This window comes from Trichechus manatus, unplaced genomic scaffold (assembly GCF_000243295.1).
Source record: "Trichechus manatus latirostris isolate Lorelei unplaced genomic scaffold, TriManLat1.0 scaffold00051, whole genome shotgun sequence".
NCBI classification, from domain to species: domain Eukaryota; kingdom Metazoa; phylum Chordata; class Mammalia; order Sirenia; family Trichechidae; genus Trichechus; species Trichechus manatus.
Genome location: NW_004443987.1, coordinates 17,255,083 through 17,264,692, shown reverse-complemented (window position 1 = coordinate 17,264,692; position 9,610 = coordinate 17,255,083). Strand labels below are relative to the sequence as shown.

The following is a 9,610-nucleotide window of genomic DNA, read 5'->3' as shown; positions in this document are numbered from 1 at the left end:
CACTGCATTGATGTGTTCTCCTAGAGTTCCAAATAAGAAGAGATGCAAACCCATTTTTTTTTTTACTCATACTCCCAGTCTTAAAATTCTATCTATCCATATGTCCAATGACCACAGGGCCTGAACTTGTCTGCTTAGAATTTGTCCATCCCCTCTTTATGACCATGTAGTGTTTTTCTTGTTTCCCTCATAGTGGACACTGCCATTGCATCAGATCTAGAGTACTTCTCTAATCTATGGTGAACTTTCATAAGTTCTGTATTCTAATTTTTTTTTTTTTTTTTTTAATATTTTATTGTACTTCAGGTGAAGGCTTACAGAACAGATAGTTTCTCATGTAACAGTAACACACATGAAAAATATGGAACGCTTCACGAATTTGCGTGTCATCCTTGCGCAGGGGCCATGCTAATCTTCTCTGTATCGTTCCAATTTTTTAGTATATGTGCTGCCGAAGCGAGCACTGTATTCTAATTTTTTAATCTTAGTTGTTGAGATTTTAAAGCACTATGAGATAATTCTGAGAAAATTCATTTCCCTCTCAAGTGCTCACTTCTTACAATTAAAAGCCAAGACTTTCATGACCATTATCTCCATTTTGAGTTTTAAAAATAATCTATTTTGGAAGTAAAAAAAAAAAATGAGTAATGTCTTTCTTTTTCTATATGTTTACATCCTTTTTAGAAGACTCCTCATACTCCCTAAGGTAGTTTGTACCTCTAGCTTAATTTGGGGGACAGGGGAGAAGGATTGTATTTTTGAGAACTCTAATATATTTTAAATAATCTGTTTTACTATACGTTCTACGAATTTGAGTTTCTTTGATATCTTTCAATTACAAGGTGAGATGTAATACATATTAAAATAGACAAAAAAAGCTTATTCTTCCTAATCATGTGTATATGATTGAGAGTTGAGAGGCAGAGGGTTATTGAAGGATGTGCTGTTTAAAGGGATAATTATCATGATAATTTGATTAATGTGACAGATAAATCTAGAACTTGAGGAAAGATAAGTTTCCTCAGAATATAAAGTGATTTAGGTTTGAGTCATTTAAAAAAAAGTGCTCTAATGGATCTTACATTCTAAAGACGGAGAGGGACAATAAAACATAATATATATGCAAACAATATAGAATGCTAGATGAGAAACGGTGTGCAGAAAACAAAGCGGTAGAGTAGGGTAAGGGGGATCAGAAATGTTGTGGCTTAGAGGTTTTAACTTTCAGTAAGGTATGCAGTGACTTGAAGGAGGTGAGGGATTAGCCACGTGGGGGAAGAGCTAATCAGTAGGTTGTTGTTGCTGTTAGTTGCTGTCCAGTAGATTCCCACTCATGCAGGCCCCTTATGTGTCCGAGTAGAACAGTGCTCCATAGGGCTTTCAAGGCTGTGAACTTTCAGAAGCAGATCACCAGACCTGTCACCTGAGGTGCCTTGGAATGGGTTCTAACAACAAATCTTTTAGCTACTAGTAGAGTGTGTAACCACTTGTGCCACCTAGGGACTAGGCAGTAGGTGAAGGGTTGGAACAACAGCAAAGCCTGTGAAAAGACTACAACGGGAAGAGGGTAGAGAAGTGAAATAGGAAGAGAAAGAAAAAAAGATAGCAAGAAAGCCAGCATAAAGACTTTATAAGGAAGAGGTAAAAGGTAGAAATAGAAAGTAACTAGAGCTAGAGGGTAGATAGAGGGGGAAAAACCAGTGCAAAAACCATGAGGCTGGAGTGTTTCTAGCATGTTAGAGAAATAGCATGAAAGCCACTCAGGATAGATCATAGTGAGCAAGGAGAGAATAGTAAAAGCTGAAGCTACAGAGTCCAACAGCAGGGCTTTTAAAACCATTGTAAGGACTTTTTACTCTGAGTGAAATAGAAAGTCATTGGAATGTTTTGAGCAGTGGAGATGTGTAAAAAAATTTTTTTTAAATGTTTATAATGATTAATATGGCTGCATTGCTGAGAATAGACTATAGTGGGGGTGATGACCAAGATAAAGACTAATAAAATAAAGTATTGTCGTAATACAGATGAGAGATAATGGTTTGAAACAAGATTGAAGGGGTGAAAACTGGTCAAACTCTGGATGTACTTTTTATGGAAGAGATGACAGGATTTCCTTAGAGATGTAGTATATGAAAAAGAGAGACATCAAGGATAATAAGGAAGAAAATGCTTATAGCTTACCATTCCCCCCTTCTCCCGTAATAACAAAGTCTCCCTATTATTGATGGTGGCAATGTTCCCAGGTTAAAAAGGAGGATTGGAGGAGGAAGAGGAGGAGTACAACTATATTTCTCACCTTCTATTTCAAATGGAGGTGGCCGAGGACATGAAAGGTTAAAATTGCCAGGTGGATCTTCTGGGAAAACACTTTAAAAGGAGTTGGCTCAGCTAGGCTGCGTATCTTATTGCTCTTGTCCTTCTCTCCTATCTGCTGGTTGGAATGTGGACTGAAATAAAAAGCTGATTGTAAAAACTATACCTTAATCCTTAAACTAACAACAGCAGCTGCCTAAGTCCAGAATATTTGTTACATGAGAAAAAAATAATCCTTATATGATTAAGCCACTGTGATCAGGTCTCTGTTACGTACATCTTAGCTCAGTTTCTAACTAATGCAGATAAATTCAAGAGTTTGGTGTGAGCAGCTCAAATAATGAAATTGCCATTTACTGATAAGGGGAATACAGTGGAAGGAGCAAATTTAAAGGATAAAACCAGGAGCTCAGTTTTGCACACGTTAAGTTTGACACCCCATTCGATATCCAAGGGCAGATTTACAGTAGGTAGCTGGACATATGAATAGACATCATGGATGAGGCTTAAAGATTTTCTACGACAAGTACAGAGATAGCTGTGTGCAATGTCTGAGACCAGGACAAGCCACATAATTTCTAAATGATATTGATTCACTAAAAACAGTGTTTATTTCAAATTGTTATTTTTAGTTATTTCCTTTTTATGTATAATTGAGTTTAAATATTATTTCAGATGTAATTTTACTAAAAAAACGGATAAATAGCCCTTCTGTCTTTGCTTTCTTTCATCATGATAACATCACAATGAAAATTTACTAAATTGAATAAAATTTGCATTTAACACCTCAAATCTTTGTGATAATCTATGTGCCAATTTATTTAAATCAATTTGAGCACAAACTATTTTTAGTATAATAAAATATTCCAAATAAAATCATTATTTATATCAATTAATTAAAATTTATTTGTGATACTTTTCACTTGTAATAATACATACATATACCCATATATGTGTGTGAGTATATATATATATATATTTGTTTTTGCATTTAAATAATATGTAATTATAATGAAGAAAAATATTAATGGTCTTTTCTATCAAAGCACAAAAATAAAAGACCTCCATATTTATGACTGTTGATTAACATAGCCAGCTAATAGATACCTACTTGAAGTTTAGGAATATATCGAGAAGGGAAATAGTAATAAAAATAAATTATCCATTGAAGTCCATCCAACCTAAGCAGCAATCTTAGTACTGCTGATCTTGCATTATTACAGAAGTGTGGATGATTGTATTTCCGAAGATTCTTTCTCTATAAAAATCTTACTCTGCACAAGCAGAATGACAAAATTTCCATTCACATTTTAACACTACAGCTACCTGTTTCTTCGCTCTTTCTCTAATTACTTAGAGGAAAATTAGTACCATAAAGTTGCACATTTATCATCTTATGGTGTTCTTCCCATTTTTGATCCAGCATTTATGAGCTTGCATTCAGCCAGGAGTTTATTATTATCCATTTAGAAGCAGCCAACAAAATAGTAAATTATGCATTTGAAAGCCCTGCTGGCTGATTTTTTTTAAAGTTCAGTGGACATTTTTTTTTTCTATAGTAGAAATGTGCTGCAAGCTCTCAAGATCTGAAATCTGATTACCATTTAGATGTCATTGAGAGGTAAGTGCAATGAGTTCTCATTAATATTTCATGGCTTAAGTGTGCCATACTTTGACACTGCCATCGTGTAGTCATTTGTCCTACAACTAAAGAGTAACTCGTAATCAGATAGGTATAATCTGATAGGTGCATTTAGCTTGATTTTGCCTCACAGTGTCTTCACAAAGATAATTGCAAATGATGTATTAATTAATTTGCAAGTACATTCTGTTTACTTTGTATATAGTGTCATAGACAGCATTAGGGATATTACAATTTGCCAGTACGCCAAAATTTAATGGTATGCTTTACCAATAATTATGAAAAGTTTTCAAGATACTGAAAATCTGTGAAAGATGCTTTTTATGAGAATCCAGAATATTATGCTTTAAAATGCTGTTTTTTCATAAATGCCTCATTAGCTTTCTCATTTACTCAATTGTAAAGATGTAAGAAGTAACTTTTGTTTCCTTGCCTGCTATGAGAAATCTTTTGAACTGAGTGAAAGAATTAAAGTGGTAAGAAAGTGTGTTTGCTAGCAATAGTCAAAGCATTTTATTCTACTTATGATAAGTTGTCATGGCATAATCAAGACCAAAGAGGGAAAAGAAAATGCAAAGTAGGGTCGTTATGCTCTCTGGCTCTGAATGTGACTAATTGCATCTTTAGATTTGTTTTTGAGTTCTTGCTTTAGAATAAAAATTGGAAAGCATTCTGTGGGAGTAATACTGCTCACTTGTTCGATTTGCCTCTTCTAACTGAAAAGAACATTTAATGAAGTTATACTTTTTAGCAAATTTTAAAACACTTTTTGTTACAGTTAGATGGAATTTCCATTTGCTTGTTTGTTTGCTTTATTTTGCTTTGATGGAGAATCAATTCTTCTATATTTTTTTTGTATCTTTGCATTTTCCAGGTTGGCAACAGAATTATTGAAGCAAAATAGATATTTATTCTGAAGGCTCCCTGATCTTCTGCTTTTAGGCTTTTTGTGACAGAGATACTGCCTAGCCTCCTATCTCCACCCTGTTTTTAGAAGAAGCAAAACTTTTTGTTGCAAACCATCCCTCTCCTCACATCAGTCCATATAGTTTTCTGTTGAGCTGCAACATTGTTACTTACTAGGTGCCTGTTGTTCTATCCCGGCATGAGCATCTTGCTCTGTGTCAGTCTTTCCTTCAATTAGCATGCTTTTGTCCTTGAGGAAAGCATGAGCATTTCCAACGTATTAGAGATTTTTAATGGTAGTGATGACAGCTCTATTAATATGCTAACATAAAATCTTTAAGATTAGGCCTGAACATGTGACCAGTTTTCTTTTTTCAGGAATCATTTCATAAATGAATACACTAAATAATGCTTTATTTATGGTGTCATCTTGGCTTTGCTATTCAAGGACTCTTGACTGCATGTGACAGAAAACAAAATTAAGCAAAAAAAGAAAATTTATTGGAAGTATACCAGGGATCTTACAAAATAATCAAAATGTGGGAAGGGAAGAAACAAAGGAGGCCAGAAGTTTTATTGCCATCTGGACTTTGTATCACTTGCCTCTGTCTTCTCTCTACATATCCAATACTTTCTGACTCTCTCACTTCAGACTATTTTTGTGTACAGAGTAGAAAATATGCCCAAACCTCACATTATATCTTGCCTCTTTAGATAACCAGAGAGAAATCCTCAGATTTGCTCAAACCAAACTCAAAAACCTATGAGACCCTGGACGGAGCAGAAAAAAAGTGGGTAGCAGAACTCAAATTCATGTAAAAAGATCAGACTTAATGGTCTGACAGACTAGAGGAACCCCTGAAACTATGGCCCCCAGATACTCTATTAACCCAGAACTTAAACCATTCCCAAAGCCCACTCTTCAGATTAGACTGGACTATAAAACATAAAATATACTTGTGAAGAGTATGCTTCTTAGTTCAAGCAGATACACGAGACCAACAGGCTAGCTCCTGACTGGAGGCAAGATGACAAGGCAAGACTGGACAGGAACTGGTTGAATGAACACAAGAAACCCAGGGTGGAAAGGAGGAGTGTGCTGTCACATTGTAAGGGTTGCAACTAATGTCATATTACAATATATGTATACATTTTTGTATGAGAAATTATCTTGAGCTGTAAACTTTCACCTACAACACAAGAAAAAAAAAAAAAAGAAAGAACCTATGGGAGAACTGAAGGAAAGACTGACCAATAGCTATGAGTGTGATTTTTCAGAATTAGGAATATAACTAGCCAAACCATTGGCACACTTTTAATGGAAACTACAATTCACTTTGAGTATCAAAAATAAATAAATGCAAGTTATAAAACTTATAAAAAATGAACTCATACAACTTAACAACAAAAAGACAAACAACGCAATCAAAAAAATGGGCAAAAAACATGAATAGACATTTCACCAAAGAGGATATACAAATGACCAACAAGCCCATGAAAAGATGCACAATGTCATTAATCATTGTTAGTGTTAATTGTTTTCGAGTTAGTACCAACTCATGGCAATACCAAGTGTGCAGAGTACAACTGCTGCATAGAGTTTTCAAGGCTGTGACCTTTCACAGATTGCCAGGCCTGTCTTCCAAGGCGCCTCTAGGTGGGTTTGAACCATCAACCTTCTGACTAGTAGTCCAGAGTTTAACCATTTGCACCACCCAGAGATTCCTAAAGGGAGATGCAAATCAAAACCACAATGAGTTACCACCTTATCACTACTAGAATGGCTGAAATGGGAAGGGGAGGGACAGAAAATAACAGGTGTTGGCTAGGATGTGGAGAAATTGGAATTCTTATTCGTTTTTGGTAGGAATGCAAAATGTTACAGTGGCTGTGGAAATAGGTTGGTGGTTCATCAAAAAAGTTAAACATAGAACTATTATATGACCCAGTAATCCCAATCTTAAGTATATACTCAAAATAATTGAAAGCAGTAATGCAAAGAGACACCTGAACACTAGTGTTCATTGCAGCACTTTTCACAGCAGCCAAAAGGTGGGAAAAAACACAAATATCCATCAGCAGATGAATGGATAAACAAAATGTGGTATATACATACAATGGAATATTACTCAGTTATAAAGAGAAATGAAATGGTGATATATGTTGCAACATGGATGAACCATGAAAACATGCTAAGTGAAATAAGTCAGTCAGAAAAGGACAAATATCGTATTATCCCACTTATGTGAAACAGGCAAACATATAGAGACCAAAGCTTATTAGTGGTTACCACGAGGGAGAGAAGGAAAAAGGGCGTGTCATTGCTTAGGGGGCACCGAGTTTCTGTTAATGGTGGTGGAATAATTTGGAAAAGGATAATGGTAATGGTTGTATAATGTGATGAACGTAATCAATTATACATGTAAAAATTTTTGAACTGGCAAATGTTTTGATATATATTTTTTCACCATAATTAAGAAAATAAATTAACCAAAAAACGAATTCAGAAGAAAATAATATTATCTTAGAGATAAATTCATGGTAAATACATGCCGATACAAAAAAAAAAAACCTTGAATTTATATTGTTCTACATAATTCTACATAATTTCTCCATAATTACAATTTATATTGTTTTTCCAAGACCAAAAGGAGCTAATAATTTTTTTCTGTTTATTGTTGTAGTGTAAGTGAAAGTTTACTTTCCAAGTTAGTCTCTTATACAAAAATTTATACATACATTGTTATATGACCTTAATTGCTCTCCCTATACTGTGACAGCACACCCCTCCTTTCCACCCCTAGTTTCCCATATCCATTCAACCAGCTCCTAACCCTCTCTGCCTTCTCATCTCACGTCCGGACAGAAGCTGCCCGTTTAGTCTCATGTATCTGCTTGAGCTGAGAAACACACTCTTCACGAGTATCATTTTATGTCCCACAGTCCAGTCCAATCTTTGAAGAGTTGGCCTCGGAAATTGTTTTAGTTCTGGGCTGATAGAGAATCCGGGGGCCATGCCTTCTGGGGATCCTCCAGTCTCAGTCAGACCATTAAGTCTGGTCTTTTGACTAGAATTTGAGTTTTACACCCCACCTTTCACCTGCTCCATCAGGGACTCCCTGTTGTGTTCCCTGTCATTAGTGGTAGCCGGGCACCATCTACTTCTTCTGGACTCAGGCTGATGAAGTCTCTGGTTTATGTGGCCCTTTCTGTCTCTTCGGCTAATACTTTCCCTGTGTCTTTGTGTTCTTCATTCTCCTTTACTCCAGGTGGTTGGGACCAATTGATGGATCTTAGACGGCTGCTTGCAAGCTTTTAAGACCCCAGACGCCACTCACCAAAGTAGGATGCAGAACATTTTCTTAATAAACATTGTTATGCAAATTTACCTAGATGTCCCCTGCAAGCATGGTCCCCAGAACCCCACCCCTGCTACTCTGTCCCTCAAAATGTTTGATTGTGTTCAGAAAACTTCTTAGCTTTTGTTTAGTCCAGTTGTGCTGATTTCCTCTGTAATGTGTGCTGTCCTTCCCTTCACCTAAGATAATTCTTGTCTACTATCTAGTTAGTGAAGAACCTCACCCGCCCTCCCCACCATGGTAACCATCAAAGAATGTTTTCTTCTGTGTTTAAAACTTTTCTTGAGTTCTTATAATAGTGCTCTTACACAATATTTGTCCTTCAGTGACTGACTAAATTCACTCAGCATAAGGTCCTTCAGATTCCTCCATGTTATAAGATGCTTCACAGCTTCACTGTTGTTCTTTATAGTTGCGTAGTATTCCATTGTGTGGATATACCATATTTTGTTCAACCATTTGTATGTCGATGGGCACCTAGATTGTTTCCATCTTTTTGCTATTGTGAACAGCGCTGCAATGAACATGGGTGTGCATATATCTATTCATGTGATGGCTCTTATCTCTCTAGGATATATTACAGGGAGAGAGATTGCTGGATCGTATGGTACTTCTATTTCTAGCTTTTTAAGGAAGCTCCTAATCGATTTCCAAAGTGGTTGTACCATTTTATATTCCTACCAACAGTGTATAAGTGTTCCAGTCTCTCCACAAACTCTCCAGCATTTATTATTTTGTGTTTTTTGGATTAATGGTACCCTTGTTGAGGTGAGATGATATCTCATAGTAGTTTTCATCTGCATTTCTCTAATGACTAATGGTCCTGAGCATTTCTTCATGTGTCTGTTAGCCGCCTGAGTATCTTCTTTGGCAAAGTGCCTGTTCATATCCCTTGCCCAGTTTTTAATTGTTTTTTTTGTCTTTTGGTTGTTGAGGTTTTGGACTATCTTATAGATTTTAGACATTAGACACTGATCGGATTTATACTAGCCAAAAATTTTTTCCCAGTCTTTTCACTCTTTCGGTAAAGTCTTTTGATGAGCATAAGTGTTTGATTTTTAGGAGCACCCATTTATCTAGTCTCTCTTCAGGTGCTTGTGCATTGTTACTTATGATTTGTATTCTGTTTATGCCATGTATTAGGGCTTCTAGCTTTGTCCCTACTTTTTCATCCATGATCTTTATCGTTTTCAATTTTATATGTAAGTCTTTGATCCATTTTGAGTTAGTTTTTGTGCATGGTGTGAGGTATGGGTCTTGTTTCAGTTTTTTTTGCAGATGGATATCCAGTTATGCCAGCACCATTTGTTAAAGCGACTGTCTTTTCCCCAATTAACAGCCTTTAAGCCTTTGTCAAATATCAGCTGTTCATAGGTGGATGAATTTATGT

The 9,610-nt window shown here is 35.9% G+C and overlaps 1 non-coding gene across 1 annotated transcript; it reads right to left on the bottom strand.

The window, feature by feature from the left end:
• Positions 1-355: 355 nt before the first annotated feature.
• LOC111820800 (U6 spliceosomal RNA) lies at positions 356-464 on the bottom strand. Its single transcript, XR_002824309.1, has one exon. It is a non-coding gene; the product is annotated as a U6 spliceosomal RNA (small nuclear RNA).
• Positions 465-9,610: the final 9,146 nt, after the last annotated feature.